This window comes from Scyliorhinus canicula, chromosome 15 (assembly GCF_902713615.1).
Source record: "Scyliorhinus canicula chromosome 15, sScyCan1.1, whole genome shotgun sequence".
Lineage (NCBI taxonomy): Eukaryota > Metazoa > Chordata > Chondrichthyes > Carcharhiniformes > Scyliorhinidae > Scyliorhinus > Scyliorhinus canicula.
This window is the reverse complement of record NC_052160.1, coordinates 30,156,626-30,178,747: the sequence shown is the minus strand read 5'-3', so window position 1 is coordinate 30,178,747 and position 22,122 is coordinate 30,156,626. Positions and strand designations below refer to the sequence as shown.

General features: G+C 48.5%; 1 protein-coding gene across 1 annotated transcript in view; it reads right to left on the bottom strand.

The window, feature by feature from the left end:
* Positions 1-22,122, bottom strand: part of LOC119978398 (ankyrin repeat and fibronectin type-III domain-containing protein 1-like) — a 1,132,713-nt gene that overhangs the window by 896,835 nt on the left and 213,756 nt on the right. The gene's annotated exons all lie outside the window — the stretch shown is intronic.

Sequence of the window (22,122 nt, the reverse complement as noted above, 5' to 3'; positions counted from 1 at the left end):
ATTGATTTTATGAGCTCCCACAATCTATCATTCAACCCCGTAAACAAATGTGTGTGGAGAATGGCAAAGGCTGCACGAGCCCCCACCACGCTCACAGCTGGAGACTATGAAAATAGAATTAGCGCAGTAGGAGACTTCTGGTTCGACCCTTGAGCCATTAGTCAGAGTAAAGAAGTTAGGGAAGTCCTGCAGCGACACAAAGCAGCATTTGCACACACAAACACGACTGTGGCAAGATTGCTGGCTTAGTGAACATTACAGGTCCCAACCCCAAACCCCAAACCCCAAAAGCAGTACAGTTTTCCCCAAGAAGCAGAGGGAGAAATCTCAAAGATGATAGTCTGCTTGACCAAGGCGTACTTCGATCAGTAGCCTCAACGAATAATGCACCAATTTGGCCTGTCAGGAAACCCGATGCATCATGGCGACTGACCATCGATTATCGGGCACGAAACAAAGTAACCCCAGCAGCAGCCCCCACCGTAGCCACGAGTCCCAAGACAATGCTCAAACAGGGACTCGAATCAAAATAAAATTCGGTTTTGGACATTAGCAACAGCTTTTGGTCCAGTCCATTGGATAAAGTGTGCCAATATAAATTTGCTTTTACCTCCCAGGAACAGCAATACACATGTGCCTTCCACAAGGCTTCCACAACTCCCCCTCCATTTTCCACCGACAGCTGGCGAATGGTTTAGCCAAATTTTCCCGACCCGATTGTCTGGTCCAATATGTAGATGACTTGCTTCTACAGACAGACGCTAAGAAAGATCATATTTTGCTTCTCAACTCCTTCAACAAATTGGCTGTAAAGTGAACCCCAAAAAGGCCCAGATTCTCCAGGAAAAAAAGTGATTTACTTAGGAACAGTATTCACACATGGCAAATGTGGGATCGAGCAGAAAACGAATGGACTCGGTCATCAAATTACCCCTGCCCCATAATGTCACAGCCCTCTGGTCATTTCTAGGACTGGTTGGCTACTGTAGGAATCACATCGACGGTTTTGCCACAAAGGCAGCGCCCCTCTCCGACCTTCTCAAGAAGCAAGCACCTTGGGAATGGCTTCCACAGCACACAGATGTCGTGGATGCATTAAAAAGAGCCCTCAGCACAGCCCCACATTACAGGTCCCAGATCCACTCTCCCCATACGCAATTGAAGTTGCAAGCACCGACCAAACCATTTCGGCCGTACTCCTCCGAAAAAGACATGATCGTTTAGGCTCCGTTGCATACGCCTCATGAGTACTTGATCCAGTTGAGCAAGGATTTTCTGCCTGCGAAAGGCACCTGCTCGCATTTTTTTGGGCAGTACAATATTTAGCCTACATTACAGGACTCAACCCCATCACCATTTTAACTGAGCACACCCCAACTCAACTCCTGCTTGATGGTAGACTTAAGGACGACACAGTCAGTCAAATTCACGCAGCCCGTTGGACCCTTCTCTTACAGGGACGGGACATAACAGTAAAGAGGACAAAAAACCACACTTTCCTCGCTGATAATTTACACAATGCAGGTACCCCATACGAGTGTGAAATAATAACCAGAAAACACAATACAGGACCCTTTGTACCAAAGTCAGCTCCCCCGAAACCAGGTAGTACACCCCAGAGACCACAGCCCACAGACACGGACGCACCCCTAAGGATTTATGTGGATGGCTCCTCCACAGTTTTAAATGGAAAAAGGATTGCTGGTTGTGGTATATATATGTAGAGGACGTGCAGGGATGCGCGTTAGAGGAGATATCCTTGAAATTGCCAGGGCATTTAGGCTCACAGGCAGAACTGGCAGCCGTAGCGTATATTGTAGACTAGGGCACCCCGACTCGTTTCCGACCCCAGCCGACATATATTCTGACAGTTTATATGTATGTAATAGTTTGACAGAATTGCTACCCCTGTGGGAATCTAGAGGATTTATTTCCACAGACAGAAAACCCCTACCCTCAGCCCCATTACTCCAGCATATCCTAAAGACTGCCAAAGATCGGAAATATGGGATTATTAAAGTTCGTAGCCACCATTGTTCTTCTCTCTCTCTCTCCCCCCCCCCCCCCTCCCCCCCCGGCCCCTGTAACATTAAGGCAGACGCCCTAGCAAAGGCAGGTTCCAGACATAGCCATATTTTGAATCCTCCCGAGAGTGCCCCAGTGTATGCGGTTCAGGTCTCACAGACCAACATTCAGGATTTAGCTCAGGCCCAAAAGGAAGACGCACAGCTCAGGGAAGTTTTAAAAGGCAACTTCCCAGCCCCCTACGATAAATACAAGAACACGTTGACAACACATGACGGTGTGATTTTAAAAGAAGGTATTTATGTAGTCCCCAGTCACGACAGAAACCAAATTTTTTGGCAATTCCATGACAACCATGGACATCAAGGCATAGAAGCAACCCTAGCCCACCTCAGACATCTCTGCTGGTTGCCCAATTTAAAAGCCAATGTAACACACTACATTGAAAACGGTTTAATCTGCACCCAGAACAATCCAGACAGATATGCAAGGAAAGGTCAGCTTAGTCACACCCGCCCCGTTAACGGCCCTTGGACGAATTTGCAGATTGATTATATAGAACCCCTAACCCCCTGCAGGAATAGTTTTAAGTATGTGTTGGTGGTCATCGACACCTTCACAAAATGGGTGGAAGCTTTTCCATCCAGAACGAACATGGCTAAAGCAACAGCCAAGATCTTTACCCAGCACATTTTTACAAGATGGGGTCTTCCACGCAGCATAGAGTCAGACCAAGGCTCCCATTTTACAGGACGAGTGATGAAAAAACGTCCTTATAATTTTCGGAATCAAACATAAATTCCACATTGCATACCACCCCCAGTCAAGAGGCATAGTAGAGAGAATGAACAGGACTTTAAAAGCGACCCTCAGAAAAATGGTGCAACAACACAATAGCACCAGGGACACAGTTCTCCCCTTTGCACTAATGTTCATAAGGAACACGGTATCCACGTCGACAGGATACACCCCCCACACCCTCATGACCGGACGACCCATGAAAGGGACAGAATATTTGTTAGGACTCGATTTGGCCAGCCCCGCAGTCACCGCCCTCACCCATGAGAGAGCAGCACAACAGATTATCGAGAATGTAAAAGCAGCGCAGTCGCCGGAGCTGTTAGGCTTGGGACACGCAAGAAGGAAAGTAAAGTTTGCTTTGACAAGACAGTACACGCCATAGAATTTGTAGTAGGGCAGCAGGTCATGCTAGCCCGATACAACCCCAGTTCATTCCTCTTCCCAATATTTGCAGGACCCTATTCCATTTCCGATAAAGTCAGCCCCTCCGTATATAAAATCACCTATCTCAATGGCAAGTCTGTGTGGTTCCACATAAACCAACTTAAGGCTCGCAGAACAATCATTCACACCACATCTCGCTCGCAGCAGCAGATGAACACATCCCGCCCACGAATGACCTATTCCTACCCTCCCCCAACCAGTCCAGCCCTCCCTCAGACACTACTTCGACTCCACCCCCAGAGGCACAACTCCGCCTCTCGCTTCCTCCAACCAGCAGCGACAGCGATAGCGACAGCGATAGCGACAGCGATAGCGACAGCGATAGCGACAGCGATAGCGACAGCGATAGCGACAGCGACAGCCCCAGCACACCACGACACAATTACACCCCCAGCGACTCCGAACAAGATTCCAGCGACCCCTTTGAGACCACATACATTAAAGCCGCTGGTCCAGACCCACCGCCCGACGATTGTGGATTGCCCCCTAGCACCTCCAACCTCGACACAAAACATTGGCACCGAGACAATTCGTACAAGCTCATCCGGAATGATTAGATGGACCCCAATTCACCCCAAGCAGCTTTGGCAAGACTACTCCAGTCACAAGTATGGCAACCGGGAGAAGATGATGACTTAGACTTTGACTCCCACCAAACGAACCCCTTTGCGACTCTGTTCGTTATAGAGCAATGAGGTGTCCAGATGATGGTAAAAAGGAACTGATGGAGATTTGCGGTGTCCTTTCTGATGGAACATGCACAATTTTTGTTATGTTAGTTTGTTACGTTAAATGTTTGTTATTGTGAATGTTAAATGTTGTTTGTGCAAAAGTTTTTTTCACGCCCCCATGCCACCACTCCTTTTAATGCCCACTGGCAGTTAATGGAACTAGTTTGTCTGCAGGCAACCAATCATAGCTACTCTCCTGATTTGCAGGTAGCCACAAAAATCAACACCCACGACGATCACAAATTCTTACCATTCTTGTCCGGTCACTCAGGCAGTGGAGTAACGGAGTAGCTGAGGTAAAAGTTCCAATTCATAGGACAGAGTAGAGTAGAGCCTGTCCTTGTTTATGGGTGCCCGACTTAGGAGGAGAACAAAGAAGATGCAGTAATTTGATCCTTCACACTTCGCGTTGAAGATCACAAGGAGTGTAGACATCTGGGATGGCCACTTCCAGAATACAAAATGGACGCTCGCAAAGAATGTAGGGAACTGTGGACAATGTCAGGAAAACAAGCAGGCACAGAGCCTGCATGCATATTGGAGAGACAGCGCCCAGATGGAATTGAAACTCTAGGTCGATTAGCATATTGATGGCCCATCTCCGGGAACAGAGGAAAGACACTCAAGCAACCGATACAGCTCCAGACATCCCGGCGCCAGTTCCCCAGCAATGATCGGGAAGCGGCCCAATTAATTGGTGCCAAGTTTAAGGCCCACCTAAAAGCGCGTGAAGCCCCTCCAGGTATAAGAAGGAATCCCCAAGAGAGAATCGCTCTCTTGGACTCGGCTCTCAAAGCGGAGAGACGCTTCCACCAGCTGCACCAGAAGCAAGTAAGTTCAAGGTCAACGCTCACTACCAGATTACATAGAATTTACAGTGCAGAAGGAGGCCATTCGGCCCATCGAGTCTGCACCGGCTCTTGGAAAGAGCACCCTACCCCCTATCCAAGGTCAACACGTCCACCCTATCCCCATTACCCAGTAACCCCACCCAACACTAAGGGCAATTTCAGATACTAAGGGCAATTTATCATGGCCAATCCACCTAACCCGCACATCTTTGGACTGTGGGAGGAAACCGGAGCACCCGGAGGAAACCCACGCACACACGGGGAGGATGTGCAGACTCCGCACAGACAGTGACCCAAGCCGGAATCGAACCTGGGACCCTGGAGCTGTGAAGCGATTGTGCTATCCACAAGGCTACCGTGCTGCCCTTAGATGGACGATCTTAGCTGTTCTCCTGTACCACTTCAAACCCAACAACCTCAGATCCGAACAACGGCCATTGTTCCTCTGACTGAGTGGGCACCCGAAGTTAAGTATAGGCATTAGCATTAGAGATAGTTTAGTTTGTAGTACTTTGTCCACAAGTAGATCTTACTGTGTGTGTAAATAAATAGTATTGACTTTGAACTAACTAACTGGTGTATTGGCATTTAATCAGTAATTTGGTTTGAACCTTGTGGCGGTATCAAGGGATACCCGGCGATACCATATTGACTGCTATATTTATAGCAAGTAAACAGAGCAACACAGCATCGTACCGTGGAGGGGTGGATGAAGCTTTCCGTGCTCCCGGAGTCAAGGAGGCAGGATGTCTTGTGCCCATCGACTTTCACCGTCGTCGTCGTGGTTGTGAGGTTGTGCGGCCGGCAGCCAGGATTGATCGAGCGTGATAGAGGTGAGTTGTGGTTGGTGTTGGTAGGCCCCGGGCTGGTCGGCGGTGGCAGGCAATGAGCGGCCCGATGAAGTCCCCGATGAGCAGGGGTCCTAAGGCACCATCCAAAATGGTGCCGAAGATAGCGGCGCCCACGGGGCGCACATGGCGGGCGACGTTAAAGATGGCTGCGCCCACGGGCCACACGTGGTCTGCTGAGAGGAAGATGGTGGCGCCCACGGGCCGCACGTGTTCTGCAGGGGAGGAAGATGGCGGCGCCCATGGGTCACACGTGGAGGGTGCAGGAACACTGGGCCTATGTACAGCAGCAATCCACCAGGCCTGGCACACAGCAGCAAAATGTCCCTTCTTTCCGCAGGCCTAGCAGGTTGCACTCCACGCCGGGCAGCATTATCGGGGGTGCTTTGTCTGCCCGCAGAAATAGCACTTGGGTCCCCCGGGGTTGGCTGGCTGCCGCGCGGCACAGGCTTGGGGTGGGCTGGGGGCGGCCGCTGGTGGGGCCCACAATGTCCATGGCCCTCATGTGCGGTCGGGAGTGTATGCGGAGCCAGCAGGCAGGGGTCTATCCCCGTACCTGTAGTACAGGAGCCTTACCGTATTACCTCTAATACAAGTATTATATAAACAGTAGTGACTACCACAGTACCGGTGGAACTTTTTCACTGCAAATACTACTGCCAAACTCTGCTTTTTAATCTAAGGATAATGACACTCTGACGCGGCCAGTGTCCTGAATGCGAATGCAATCGGCCCGTCTCTACCGATTTTGCTGGGCCTTTCCAGGGATCCATGTTCCTGCTCATGGTAGATGCACACTCCAAATGGCTGGAGATCCACAAGATGTCCTCTATCACATCGAGAACAATGATCAAGAAGTTCTGGCTCTTTTTTAACACACATGGTACAAATGCCATATGGCGAGGCATCGCAAGTGACCAACAACCGTTTGGCGGTGTTGTAATACATCAACAGGCCAGATGATGTCAACCATCTTTTACCTGGACAAAGCTTCCTTCCGAGGTGCTCTCCATGCCCACTCCTTATGCTTTTCCAGCAAAGCATGTAGGGGAGAACAAGTATGATCGCTAGGCCAGGAATAAACTTCCCATAATAATTTACTAGTCCTAAAAGGAGCGCATTTTCCAGAGAGTGGGAGCTCGGCGAATAATTCACACCTTCTCCTCTACTGGGTGCAATCCATCCCACGCAGTATCCTGAGCAGATAATCTCCTTGGCATGGAAAACACACTTCCCTCTTGACGCCCGTTTCAGAAAATAAGTGGAACACCGCATCTCGGTTGCTTCAATGCTCACGCTCTGATAACCAAGACGTCCAAATAAACTGCCACATGGGCAGCCCTCTCAATGTTTTCCATAATGCATTGGCAGCCTTATATACTTGTAAAGGCCCCTGTGAGTATTAATAGTCACATGGGGTGGAATTCTCCGCTCCCCACGCCGGGTGGGAGAATCGAGAGAGGGCCGGGTAATATCCCGCTGTAATATCGCCTGGGAATTCCTGCCTCCACCTGATGTGCATCAGCAGCGTGGTGCTCGCCAGAATGTGCCCAGAAGCCCGACCACTATTGTCTCTCACCAAGGTGTGTGTTTCTGCCCTGGTGGAGGGTGGGGATGACAGCTGTGTCATGATAACATGGGGAAGATGTGCAGACTCCGCACAAACGGTGACCCAAGCCGGAATCGAACCTGGGACCCTGGTGCAGGAGGGGAATCCAATATAATGCAGATGCAAGCCCCTTTGGGGTCGTAACAGTGGTGTTGGTTAAAGGATAAATGTTAGTCAAAGACCGAGAAAACTCACCTGTCCTTCAAAAAGTAAGAAGTCATACACCACCAGGTTAAAGTGTAACAGGTTTGTTTCAAATCACTAGCTTTCGGAGCACTGCTCCTTCCTCCGGTGAAGGAGCAGTACTCCGAAAGCTAGTGGTTTGAAACAAACCTGTTGTAAGACTTCTTACTGCTCACACCAGTCCATCGCTGGTATCTCCACATTATGGCTTTCAAAAAGTGCCACTGGATCTTTTATACCGTTGCTGGAGAGCAGAGAATACCTTGGCTTAACATCGCATCCAAGTGATGAATAACCAATCCTCTCAAATAAAAAAGCTCAACTGAAAATGATAAGGCTTGCTCTGGTTCCATTATGTTTTTCCCACTTTGGAAGAGGTCTTTACTTCAGGCGTGCTATTGTAATTATTGTAATGCAAATTGCTGTCATTGTCTGCTTAACAGCTAGTTACATAGCAGCAACACCACTATCTTTTCTGGGTGTGAGGATTGAAGCAAAGGGAAGAAAATTTGTATCGAGCTAAAAGAATAACATTATTTTTTTTGTTCAGTTGCTAATTACAGGGAGAAAGGATTCAAGTAGACAGTCACATTTGGTAATGGAAGCATGTGTGTAAGACCTCCCCAATGGTTTAATTTGTTTTTAAGCGAGTAGCTGAGTTACATGACCACCTAAGTCTCAGGTTCAATCTCTGGCTGTCTGACCTCAATTAGGCAGTGAGAGCAATGTTACAAGGTGCTTCAGCACCAACAGGCTGGGAAGAGGGAGGAGAGAACAGTCTCTTGCCTGTAGAATGTATCGCTCCAGAACATGGCATGCTCCTGTGACACACAATGGATTAACTCCCAGTATTGGTAGTGTAAAATAACACAGCAGAAGATCAGGTTAGCTTCGGAGTCAAAAGGTTGTGACTCAAGATTTGAGAACATTCGGGACCCATTTTAATGACTGAAACATTGATCTGCTTGCATAACGGGTGTGCTATGCTTTAGCATTTCAAATTCAAATGCAAGTTCCAGTTCTGCTAAGAGTACAATCATGAGAAATTACTGCTGCTGAAGAACTGAGCTACACAGCAGGATAATCTTCGGTTTGCACTTCCCCTACTGAACAATTAAGGGGACTTTATGGCAAGCAGAGAAAATCGTCCTATCACATGAGGTTGCATTTTAATCCAGGTCTCAGATTTGAAAGACATGTGTCTAACCCAATCGTCACACTTGCATGTTTTAATTTGCATGAATCGATGGTGTTTTCCCAGATGTCCAGCTGTATTCAAAGACAAAGGGCGGGATTCTCAGTCTGCTGACACTGGAATCTGGAAACGTAATTGGGCAGAGAACCAGTTCCAACGTCGAAATCGCAACGGCGCCGGTGTCACACCAATTCAGAATTCTGCATCACCTCAACAGCAGTGTCAATGCATTCCAGAATGCACGGACAGTAAGTTACCGTTGGCATATCATTAGCATTCTTTGGGGCCTCCGCGATTCTCCGCCTCCACTGGAGGGAATTTCCAACGGCGTTAGTTCACTTATACTTTTAAAAATCGTGAAACCAGTGCCGTGACTGATGAGGGAGAGAGCAGGTAGGACAGGGAGAGGCGCAACTGTGGGCTGTCGTGCTAGCTGGGGTGGGGGGGCCTGCCAGGGCCGGGTGGGGTGGTGACAGGAAACAGGCCGTGTGGTCGGGGTGACCCCACACAGCACTGGGGCAGTGCCTGAAGTGTTGGCTAGTGTAGACTTGAGAGATGAACAGACACTTCCAACACTGATGAATGTTCGACTCAATTTTATTAACTACTTCGAACTAACTAACACACGACGACTGTAGGTCTAAATGATGCTAACTTAAACTAGAGACCTAAGCCTTGTCCGAACCAGTTGATTCTCTCAGCACGTGTTGTGAGTCTGTGCTGGGCTGGATGAGTTCCTGTTACACTGAGAGGCAGCACCCAGAATGAGCGGGAACCGTGGTGCCCTCTGCCTTTATAGTGTGTGTATTCTAACTGGTGATTGGCTGCGGTGTTTGTACATGTTGATTGGTCCCTGTGTGTGTCCATCAGTGTGTGTCTGCACCATGATATACTGGTGTATATTATGACAGTGCCCAGGCATGGACCGCCATAGCCGTGGCCTGCAAGGCAGCCATCTTGCTGCACACCCCACTGACCACCCACCTTGGCCTCCTTGTTCTTCAGAGTGACATTAGCCAAATCGGTGCCCCCGCCTTATCAACCCTGCACCCCGGCCCCCATCCCCACTCCACCACGCCAGCCCCCACCCTACACCCCCAACACTCCCACACCCCACCCTCCGCCATACGCTCCCCCCACCACACATCATTGGGGCATCAGGCAACCCACCCAGGGCTTTAGCCAGTGTAGCCCTGTACCTGCCGGGGGTCGCACAGTGTACTGCGGGCAAGGACAGCACCAGCTGACAGTACCCCTGGCGGCAGGGACAGTCACCAGGGCCAAATGTCCCCGCGGTTCCGGGCATCGACAGTGCCAGAGGTGCGGGAATGGGGGGGAAAAGATGCGGGAGCAGGGTCCACAGTGCCAACCAGGGCACCATGCCGTCCATTAGACCTGGTTTGGTACAGGTATAGGCACCATGCAAATATGTTGGCCTTTCACCCCCTGCAGACAAGATTTGAGAAGTCAACCAGCAATAGGGGCCTTCATCCTAATCGTCACAGCCCTCGGGGATGCACTGAGGCTGTACGAGCTGGAGTTGCTCGAGGAGGAGAAGGAGGAGCTGCAGCAGCAGAGGCAGCCATTCAGGATGGAGAGCCAGCCACCCAACAGGCCAAGGAGGAGTTGCAACGGTGGCGCCGCATGAGGCCTCGCGTTTACTGGCAGTGCCAGTCATTCGAGGACCTTCTGAACAATGCAAGCCATCACAAACTCCGGCTGAGCAGGGGGACAGTGCAACATATCTACCAGATCATGGTGCACCTGGCTCCGCAGAGGACACCCACTCCCAGCGGCCATCAAGGTGATGGTCGCCCTGAGCTTCTACTCCACGGGGTCCTTCCAGGCATCGAGTAGGGACCGGTCTGGGATCTCAAAGCTCGGTGCACAGGTGCATCCACACCGTAATGGAGGTCCTGTATGCCCAATCGGTACAATACATCCATTTCAATGTGGACCCACCAGGATGCCGGGGCAGCAGGGTTCTCCACCATTGCCGATGTGCCCCGAGTCCAGAGGGTGATCAACGGGATGCCTGTCCCCCTACGAGCACCTGCAGATGACAGGCCACTCTACACAAATCGAAAGGGGTTCCACTCGATGAATATGCAGCTGATATGTGACCATCTACTGCACATCATGTATGTCTGCGCCGGATACCCAGGCACTGTGCACAACGCCTTCATCCTGGCACACTTAACGATTCCCAGTCTCTTCGAGACACACTCCTGGCTGTGAGCGCCTATCCGGAGGCCACAGACTGACAACGAGACTCGCTTCAGGTGCTTCGGCACCCTAAAGATGCAATTCAGATACCTGGAATGCTCTGGAGGAGCCCTCCAGTATAGTTCTAAGAGGGTTTCCCGCATTGGGGCAACCTGTTGCGTATCCACATCGCGCAGCAGAGGGGCAATGTGCTGGAGGAGAAGGATGAACACCAATCCTCCTCCAATGAGGAAGTTGCAGGGGAGGGTGAAGATGGGCAGAACATGGGCCTGGGCAGACACAGGAGACCGCAAAACGTGTGTGCCAGGGCCAACGGGCACAGGACGCTCTGATCACCTCCAGGTTGACCGTCTAGGCAGGGACTGGCCAGGGGCATGGAGACTGCATCCCACCCACCCCCTCCCCACCTGACTCCTGGCCACCCAGCTCGCCTGCCACCTCCTCCGTGATACATACTTTCCACACTAGAGAGTAGGCCCTGGGTTGTCAGTAACAACTGGATCTGGCCCATGGGATGGAGGAAGATGACCCGCTCTGCTATGAGCTCTGGTGCTCTGCATCATTTGACAACATCTAACTCCTGCCCACGGTAGCACTTCCTGCCGCCCACCAGGGTGATCTCTGCATGCGAGCTGGCCATTCCATCACATGGTCCCTTCGGATCCCTGGGGTGGCATGGGTCGGGAGCCTAGCCCATCCACAGCATCTGCCCATCCCTCCTTCCCCCCTCCCCCCCCCCCCACCCCCCAGCGCCCCCTCTCTGGCCAGCCCCGACTAGCCCACCCTGCACACCCATCTGACAGAGCACCGAGGCAGGTTGTAACAATTTGAACAGGCGTTTAATGTGAACAAATATGTATATATACACGTGCCCTAGCCCCCATCATTGTGCCAATTTTACTGGTGTCTAACTTTCTGGCCTTACAGGCCTTAACGCTACGTCTAGGTGGTTCCCCAGACGGTACATCAGGAGTGGTGGCGGCTTGCTGCGATACCCGCTTTGCGACCTGGGTCCCCATTGGTGGGTGCCTTCTGGGACTACCAGGCTTGGATGGGCCCCGATTGCTATTCAGGAGTCACAGGTGACCCTGTTCTGCCCACTGACCACCAGATGTGCCAGGGGTAGGGGAGGGAATCCGAGATGCTGTGGGGTTCTGGCACATACCCTGCGGGAGTCACCAGCGTGGGCCCCATTATCTCCTCGTCCCTCACGGTGCCCGATGGCCCTTGGGCTACTCCATGGGATGGGGGTACGAGTGGAGCAATCCACTGAAGCTCCGCACCACCTGCAGTTGCCAGCCCCAGAGAACCGCTCTCGCCTCGACCAGGGTTTGCAGGCTCTTGGCCATGGAACACAGGGAGTGGGCCATATCCGTCTGGGATTGCGCCACAACACACTGCCACTGTGCCACTACCTGGAGACTGTGCCCACACTACGACTGTGCCATATCATCCAGTGACTGCACCATCTCCCTCTGGGACAGGGCCACCTTCCTCTGTGCTGTGCCATATTGGCCAGCGTCTGGACAAATCGGTCTCAGCCATGGTTCGCTGTGACTGAGCCACGGTCAGGAGTGCCGCTGGAATGTCCAGATGGCTCCGGCACATGTCTGCCTGTGAGAGGGCAACTCGTCCTGGGCCTCGGCCTGCACCTGCACAAAGTGCCCCAGGACTTGGGCATGCTGATCCATAGCCAAATCCCTCGCCCCAAGACCTCCACCATGGACACCACGCATGCACGGTTGACCTGGATGGCACGCATGGTCGGCACCACCTCCTGCAGGCGGTTAGATTCCTGCACCTGTGGGTGCTGGATGCTCGCCGACAACTCCTTATGTAGTCCCTGGCTCTACGTCTGCATCTCCATTATAATTGGAACTGTCCGTTCCAGAAGCCCTAAACCAGTCTGGACGACAGTTAGTCCCCGGGTTCGGCCCACTCCCCTCCGTGCCAGTGTCATTATCACTGCTCGGCCCTTGCTGGGGGTGAGGTACGCCGCCCCATCACTAGCAACGCCTGCAAGACACAAGATTAGACCATGAGCAAGAGGGATTGGGGGTGGTCTGGGTGAGGGTGGTGTTTTGGCGGGGGGGGGGGGGGGGGGTGGGGGTGGGATGTCGGGCACGCTGATGATGGGGCCCACACCGGTGTTTGGGGGGGGGGGGGGGGGGGGGGAATGTTGACACACGTGGTCACGGTGAACCGCAACTAAGCGACATCTCACTTCCTCTCCTGCAGCCGATCTCCACCCCGGCAACATCCCTTTCCTCAGTTCCGCCAACCGTTCTAGGGCCCGCTATTCTGTCGCGGTGAGGGACCACAGGTCTGATGCTCCCCCCTCCAGTTTTTCTTACTCCTGGCGGTTACGGCTGGTCTTTTCCTCAGGGTGGGAACAAAAAACAACAGTGTTAGACAGTCCGTAACACGCAGCCCAGGGGGTGGGTGGGTGGCTGGTAGCCTCAGTGGCCAGGGCACCCAGCCCTGGCAGCCTGTATGGGTGCCGGCATGTGGTCCAGGGTGGGGAGGGTAGGATTATGGGTGTGTGGGAGGGGTTGGTGCTGTGGGCACAGTGCTGCCCACTCACCCTGAGGAAGTCATGCAGCTTTTTCCTGCACTGGAGGCCGGTCCAGAAGATGTTACTGCTGGCGCTCACTGCCTCTGCCACCTGCACCTAGGCATGGCAAATGGTGGCAGCCGGCAGCCTCCTTGGCTGGGGCACAGGGCACGTCTCCTCCACGACGTCCAGGAGGGTCTCAAGCTCGGCATCCGTGAAATGTGGGGCCGTGCGTCTTGCTGCCATTTTGTTGGCTGGGATGGTGCGTGTGGGGCGTGAAGTGTGTATATGTAGCTGCAGCTCGTCAGCCGCCCGAGTGTCAATCGCGCATCTGACCAATTCTGAGCCGTACCATGTCTCATTGGAATCGACTGTGTTCCACATGCCACCGGTGTCAGCCCCTTGACAATCGCTGAATGAGTTCTGGTGCGGCACCAGTTTTGCTGTCTTGGAAGTCCACAAATCCTGCCCCGGCGTCAACATTTAGTTTCAGGAACGGAACAATTTAAGACATCAGCAAGCTCAAGGTCAAACCAGCAAATTCAATGAATAATCAGCAAGATCCAATCCATCTGAAGTGAAAGAGTTGGATGGTGTTGGCAGAACAAAGTTTCTCCACTGGACAATTTCACAGAAAATTCCTCCCACTAGTCCCAAAAGACATGCTGTTAGATCATTTGGACATTCTGAATTTGCCCTCTGTGTATCCGAACAGGTGCCGAAATGTGGCGACCAGGGGCTTTTCACAGTAACTTCATTGCAATGCAAGCCTACTTATGACAATAACGATTATTATTATTCCTTTCAGAAAAGTAGAGAGAAGCCCTTTCAGGCACAACTCTGCAAATGCTCCTGTCTCTGTCAGACCCCTGCTCAACCTGACAGCATTTAGCAAAACAGCTTCTCAACGTATCAACTCCATGCAGACTGCCAAACCTATCTCAAACTGTAAAACTATAGACATACCTGGCTCCTCCCTTAATTATATCACCTTTATCCCACTCAGATCTCCTGACCACCTTTATCCCACTCAGATCTCCTGACCTGCTTAGCCAAGTCGAAACACAACGTCTCAAATTATCTACTCTCCAGGGAATCTCCAGCAATCATAACAAAGTTCCATTCGGCATCTCTTGGTTGGAATGAATGATCATCTCACTTTTACAACACCTCAATTACATATTTTGCAGACACAGAATCCGGATACCTTCACCTCTTCGAAAATATAACTGCATCAGATATATCTATACAATCTGTATAAAGAAATTCCTGCATTCATGACAAATTACAACTTGGTAAAAAAGTTCTTCTCACATCCCCGTTATCTCTTGCCCAAAACCTTAAATCGGTGTTCCCTAATCCTTTGACCATCAGTTAATGGGTACAGCTTTTCTTTATCCAAATTCTTGTGTTAGGATACCAAATCAGACCCAAACTTGTGTTAGAATACCGGACAAGAACCCAAACAATTTCCAATTTGTAAACTGTGAGGAAAGGACACTTTACCCCAGGAGTGATGACTCTGACCAATAGGTATCTTTAATGTTAAAACAAATTTAATTTAAACACAGAAGTAACCACATTAACATCAAAGAAATAGCTTGATGATTATCAGTTAATCTGTTAAGTAAAAGGGAAAACTTGAACATACTATCTACATCTATCATAAATTCCAATTAAGCAACTCAATACAGTTCAAGTGCCGCTTATAAATAACGTTAACAAAACAGATTATTTGCTTCACTTCATACCTTTGGAGAGAGTTCCTTTTAAGAGAAGATACAGTACACTTCTGCTCAAGCTAACACAATCTGGCAAAAACTGCTGTTCAATTTAAAACCTTATAACGGACTTAAAACGTATAGGCAAACCTGACTTCTCTCATTAATTACATCATCTATATCCCACACGTTCCATGACCTGCTTAGCTAGGACTAAATACAGTCCTTCAAATTATCTACCCTGCAGGGAATCTCCATAAATCAAAACACTATGGGTGCGATTGATGAGTTGGAAGACGACTGGCCTTCTTCTTGCGCGCATAAAAGTGCCCCTGGAGTGTGTAACTGACACACCACCCAGCCAATAAACAGTAGCTCAAACTGGATCTGTAATTTTTTCCAACTTGCCAATAGCTCTAGAGTTGGATCCAGCTAGTACTGGGGTGATCCACCTCTAGAATGGAATCCAACAGTTTCTGCTGCCCCAACTTTGTTGCCTTCAACACATGTGCTCTGTTGGAGTTAACTTCTCCCCCCCCCCCCCCCCCCCACCTAAGAACTGCCTTAAGAGCATCCCACAGCATGGAAGACGGGATTGAATCGGCCCTATTAGCTTTTACATAGTCGTCCATGGAGATGGACACACACTCAAAAGTTTTTTTTATCAGCTCACAATGAAGGATCTCATCTCCAGGGTGGATGTTGGGAGGGGCCAGGCTCTGGCAACAAATCAATGAAGTGCAGGGTATGATTCATTCAAAATAACAATTGCTGAGTACAGATGCCGCCACCACAGGCAGCACGGTAGCACAAGTGGATAGCACTGTGGCTTCACAGCGCCAGGGTCCAAGGTTCGATTCCCTGCTGGGTCACTGTCTGTGCGGAGTCTGCACGTTCTCCCCGTGTATGCGTGGGTTTCCTCTGGGTGCTCCGGTTTCTTCCCGCAGTCCAAAGACGTGCAGGTTAGGTGGATTGGCCATGATGAATTGCCCTTTGTGACCAAAAAGGTTAGGAGGGGTTATTGGGTTGCGGGGATAGGGTGGAAGTGAGGGCTTAAGTGGGTCGGTGCAGACCCGATGGGCCGAATGGCCTCCTTCTGCACTGTATGTTCTATGTTCTACCACCAAAGGGAGGAAAACCCTATTAAAAACAAAAAACAAAATCAATACAGGAATGGCATGGTGGACATGTGGAAAATAAAAAGAGGTCTCCATCATTCAGGTTCAAGAAGGGCATCCAAGAACCCCACCCCCATCCCCCATCTGAGTCATAAAAGAAGATAAGGCACTGGCCATCCCAGATAGAACAAGAGATTTAGTTTTGGAACAAATAAACCTGGGGTCCAAAACAGAGTTCAGGTCCCCACCTAAAATAAGTTGACGTGAGTCAAGATTGGGGAGGGAGGCCAGCAGAGAGTTAATGAAATGTGCATCATCCCAGGTAAGGGCATATACATTGACCATGACTACCGTGGTGATCAACAGGGCGCCACAAACAGTAACATATTAGCCATTGGGGCCAGCTATAATCCGAGAGGAGGGAATTTGAACTCTTTTGTTCATTAAAATCAATGTATCACGGGCCACGCCATTGAAATCAGAATGAAAGATCTACCCAACCCACCCTTACGCAGCCTAGTCTAATCCCTGATACGCATGATGTGGAGATGCCGGTGTTAGACTGGGATGGGCACGGTAAGAAGTCTCACAGCAGGTTAAAGTCCAACGGTTTATTTGAAATCACAAGCTTTCGGAGCACTGCTCCTTCATCGGGTGAAGTGGAAGCAGGTTCACAATCACAGCATATATAGGAGGCACACAATTGCAAGATAATTACAGATTGGAATGTGAAGAATGGTTGGAATGTGAGTCTTTACAGGTAAAGTCTTAATAGGAACAAACAAGCAGAGTGAGTGATAATTGCAGGTAATCGCGGTGTAAATTGCCTCAAGGTCTGATACGCAATTGAGTCTCCTGCAAGAAAACAACATCAGAGTTTAAGCTCTTTACATGGTCAAATGCCCTCAACCTTTTTACTTGGTGGCTCAAACTTCTAATGCTCTAGAAGACGAAACAGATTAATCCAGAGTCATCCATTCCCACCAAGAGAGATAAACCAAGGGACACTGAAAAGATAAAGCAAAATAATCCACCCAAGATAGAAGACTGGACAAAGGAAAACATACAAACACTGTCAGCAGAGTATCCCCACCCCCACTTCATCCTCCTCCCTCCCAAAAATGTCTTCACCATTGCATCTAACCACACCCAAAAGCAAATGAAAGCAAGGCAAACAAAGACTTATTTTTTTTTATAAATTTAGTGCACCCAATTCATTTTTCCAATTATGGGGCAATTTAGCGTGTTCAATCCACTTTTTTGGGTTGTGGGGGTGAAACCCACGCGAGTATGGGGAGAATGTGCAAACTCCACACGGACAGTGACCCAGAGCCGGGATTGAACCTGGGCCCTCAGCGCCGTGAGACTGCAGTGCTAACCCACTGCGCCACCGTGTTGCCCAACAAAGACTTATTTTAAACCTAAAACCTACATTTAACAAAACCAATCAAAAGCGCAAATCTCATTTTGAAAAAAACCTACGATAATGAGCTGCAGCAAACCGTCCCAAACCACACCTGTTAACCAGCTCCCTGGTGGAAAAAAATAAATTAATTTTTAAAATAACAAAACCCTAGTTAACTTGCACACTCCACTAGCGACTAAATGTCACGCCAAACAACAACATTGGAAAATGCAAGGAAACCATAAACTAATGTAAAGAACAAAACCCCACGTAATAGAGAATCTCAAATCTAATCAAAGGCACGAGAACACAACCCCAACAAAAACAAGAAAAAACAAGAAATGCAAACAATACAACAGGCCCATCGACAAAGCTATAAACCAGGTTACATAGTGCATAACTTGAGCCTTTTAAGTTATGGGCCCACATATCCCAGCATGTTGAAAAAATAATCTTTTTCCTCAAACGTGACTCTAAGACGAGCTGGATAGACATCCCAAACTCGACTCCACTCTTGTATAGGACGGCCTTAACTCCATTAAACGCAGTTCTTTTGTTCACTAACTCTGTTTTCATGTCCTGATACAGCCGAATGGAGTGGCCTTCTCATTTTAAATCGTGATGTTCCCTTGCCCATCACAGAACCCCTCTCTTTTTCTTTCAAACTGTTGAATCTTACGATCACCATATGCGGTGGATCTTCACAACGAGGCTTTGTTCGAAGTGAGCGATGGGCCCTGTCTAATTCAGGTGGTGATGCAAATCCACCCTCACCCACCATTTTGAGGAACAGGTCCGAGAAATATTCCATGGGCGTATAGCCTTCAACCCCCTCCGGCAAACCCCACAATCTGGATGTTCTGCCTCCTAGACCTGTTTTCCAAGTTGCTCAGCTTGGTTCCTTATGACTTATTGGTTTCAGCCACCAAAGTCAAATTGGACTCTTATCATGGCAATCCGATCACTGTGGTCTAATAAAGCTCTTAAACATGCCTCCAAGGACTTTGATGGTCTTCCTAGTTTTTTTTCCAGAACCACACAAATGGGGGCCAAGGCCTCATCGATTGATCTTTTAAGATCCTCCGAGATGATTTTTTTAAAAATATATTTTTTATTCTCCTCCTTTTTCACATTTTCTCCCAAATTGTCACCCACCAACACTAAACAATAATCAGTAACAAATATGTCAATCCCCATATCAATAACAGCAATCCCATCCTCCCACCATCCCCCAAACATTAGCCCGCATGTTCATATAAACAAATGACAAAAAGTAACCAGGAATCACCCATTGTCACCCCCCCCCAAAACTAATGTTCGATGTTATCCAGTTCTTAAGTGCATGATGAATAATGCCCATGAATTGTAGAACCTCTCCATCCTTCCCCTCAGTTCAAACTTAACCTTCTCAAGAGTCAAGAATGCCACATGATTTGAAAATGAAATGAAAATCGCTTATTGTCACAAGTAGGCTTCAAATGAAGTTACTGTGAAAAGCCCCTAGTCGCCACATTCCGGCACCTGTTTGGGGAGGCTGGTACGAGAATTGAACATTGCTGCTGGCCTGTGTTTCTCAAACTCTTTCACCAAAACACTAGTTTTAGTGGAACGGATTTAGAGAAAGAAGCCGATTCTGCTATCTTACCTCCCGATGAGCCTCGCCAGGCTTCAAATTCCGTCGACGAGTTTCTGCTCAAAACCTTCTTAGCTTTGTTTTTCTCGGCATTTCAGCAAAAAGAGAGAACTCTACCCTGATAAATTTCATTAGTTTCCAAGCAATAAACAATCCATGCAGCAAGAAATAGGGCAAAAAGATCAGTTCTGCACTGGGGGCCACCTAGTGCATGTCTTTCTCTTATATCACAAAGTCCTCTTTCTTGTAGTTATATGTTGGTTGCCTGATCTTTCTTAGGCCTGGAAGGCAGTTGAAATGTGTTGTGGGCATCGGTGTAGTTCCCAGAGCAGCACGGTGGCGCAGTGGTTAGCATTGCTGCCACACGGAGCCGAGGTCCCAGGTTCGATCCTGGCTCTGGGACACTGTCCGTGTGGAGTTTGCACATTCTCCCCGTGTTTGCGTGGGTTTCGCCCCCACAACCTAAAGATGCGCAGGGCGATGGATTGGCCAAACTAAATTGTCCCTTAATTTGAAAAAATGAATTGGGTACTCTAAATTTTTTTTTTAAATGTCAGTGTAGTTTCCCCTTAGCTCTGGGGTTCATGGGTTTTTTATTCTCATTATTTTTCTTTGAAGCCTTGGGTATGAAGTAACTCTGTGCTGTTGACTGCATCCTGCATTGGTGCAGACAGCTGTTTTCGGGGTGGCGGACTCGCTCGGACTGCAGGCAGGTGCGAGCCTTCACCTCGTTGGTTGCCCGGAGGCTGGTCCTGTTGTGTGAAGGTTAGCTTCTCCTACTTGAATTTTGTGATTCTTGAGAAGGCAAAGGTTGAGCTGAGGGGGATGAGGGAAGGGTTCTACAATACATGGGGACTGTTTATTATGCACTTTCGAGAATTGGTTGTCATCAAACATTAGGGGGGGTGGGAGAGGTTTTTTGTTGTCTTTGATTGCACTGTTTACTGATTGACTGTTAATTTTTGTTTTTAACTGGAATGTATGGGTAGATGTCTTGGCTGTATATCTTGGTCTGTATATTGAGCAGGGTGCAGTTTGTGGTTGGGGGATTGTTCTTCTATTCGTTTTTGTTTGTTTTCTCTTTGGTTGTTTAAAATGTTGAAAATGTGGAGAAAAATATTTTTTTTAAAAAGAAACATACACAGAAAACAGAAGCAGGAGAAGGCCATTCAGCCCTTTGACCCTCTCTGCCATTCATGATCATGGCTCACCATCAAGTTCAATACCCTGATCCTGATTTCTCCCCCATATCCCTTGATCCCTTTAGCCCCAAGAGCTGTATCTAGCCCCAAGAGCTACATCTGTTTTGTATTGGTACATATGGCCTTTTTGTCTTTTCCTTTTGTTTTTGTGCGATAATTGTATAAACTTGAAAACTTCAATAAAAATACATTTTTAAAAAGCTGGTGGAATTTGCTTTCAGGTACCTAAACAGATTAGAAGTTCTTTCAAAAGATTCAAAAGCCTATCTTGTCAGTATTTGACAACAATTTTCTGCATGATATTTACGAAGCTAAACTATATGAATAAACAAAAGAATGTAAAATAACAAATGCAAGTTCACAACAGGGATACAATCACACATCTTTTAGTACAATAATTGGAATAACAATGGAAACTTGTTCATGGCTGTTAAAGAGCACTCTTGAGAAAGATTTTGGAGCCAAACAACATCTGAAGGTGAGGAGCCATTTTTTGAAATGTAAGGCTGGCTGTTTCCTTCTTTTAAAAAAAAAAATTCCAATTTAGGGGCAATTTAGCATGACCAATCTACCTACCCTGCACATCTTTTGGGTTGTGTGGGTGAGACCCATGCAGGCACGGGAAGAATATGCAAACTCCACACAGACAGCGACCCAGGGCCGAGATCGGTGTGAGGCGACAGTGCTAACCACTGCACCACCGAGCCGCCCTTGTTTACTTCTTATTGCTGCTACAGTATTTTTGTGTTGCAGTCTCAAATGCCATCTGAAGTAGAGGTATCAGAAAAACAACAGCATTCTAAAAATAAGCTCTGTGGATGTCTGTCACAGGTTGAATAGTGCCCAAACTATTAGAAATTTTCATTACTTTCTTTACAAATGCTAAGTGAGAGCCATTGATCCTGGAATTGTGACTTTTACATTCTTATTAGCTCCTGGAGGATCAAGAATGAACATCTCCACCCACATATAATAACAAGTGCTTCAAAAATCCATACCTGTAAATGTTGAATTCTGGGCTCATACTTCCTACTCACTTGCTCATGCCTTTTACCCTCTATCTCTATCATAATCTTCCTTTTTCTCTTTCTCCCCTCTCTAATTTCAGAATAGCAGTATGGTCAGTGCTGCTTTGAACTTTGCCTTCCTGTTCATTCACAGATACAAACATGCCGCAATGGTCCTGTATTAAAAGCAAGACTGATCACACAGTGTCCTAATTCACTCATTCCTTGGGACTCAAAACTGGAACTCTTCACTTCCTCCAGTCTTCCCTTACACCTTCAAGACTGAGATCAACAGATTTGTATTGAGGGTATCAAGGAATATGAAGTAAAGGCAGGTTATTGGAATTGAGGTAAAAATCAGCCAAGATCTGTACAACCTCAAGGAGCTGACTGGCATAATCCTGTTCGTATGCTTCCTATCTATAGGTTAAAAAAAGTTTGTGTGACACAAACTGAATCCCAGTTTCGAAGTTATTTTATTTTCTGTACTTTTTCCAGCCTTGGAAGCTTTTGTGCACACAGTGCTTTGCCGGTCAACCAGAGTTCTCAACTTCTTTAAAAAGAACAGT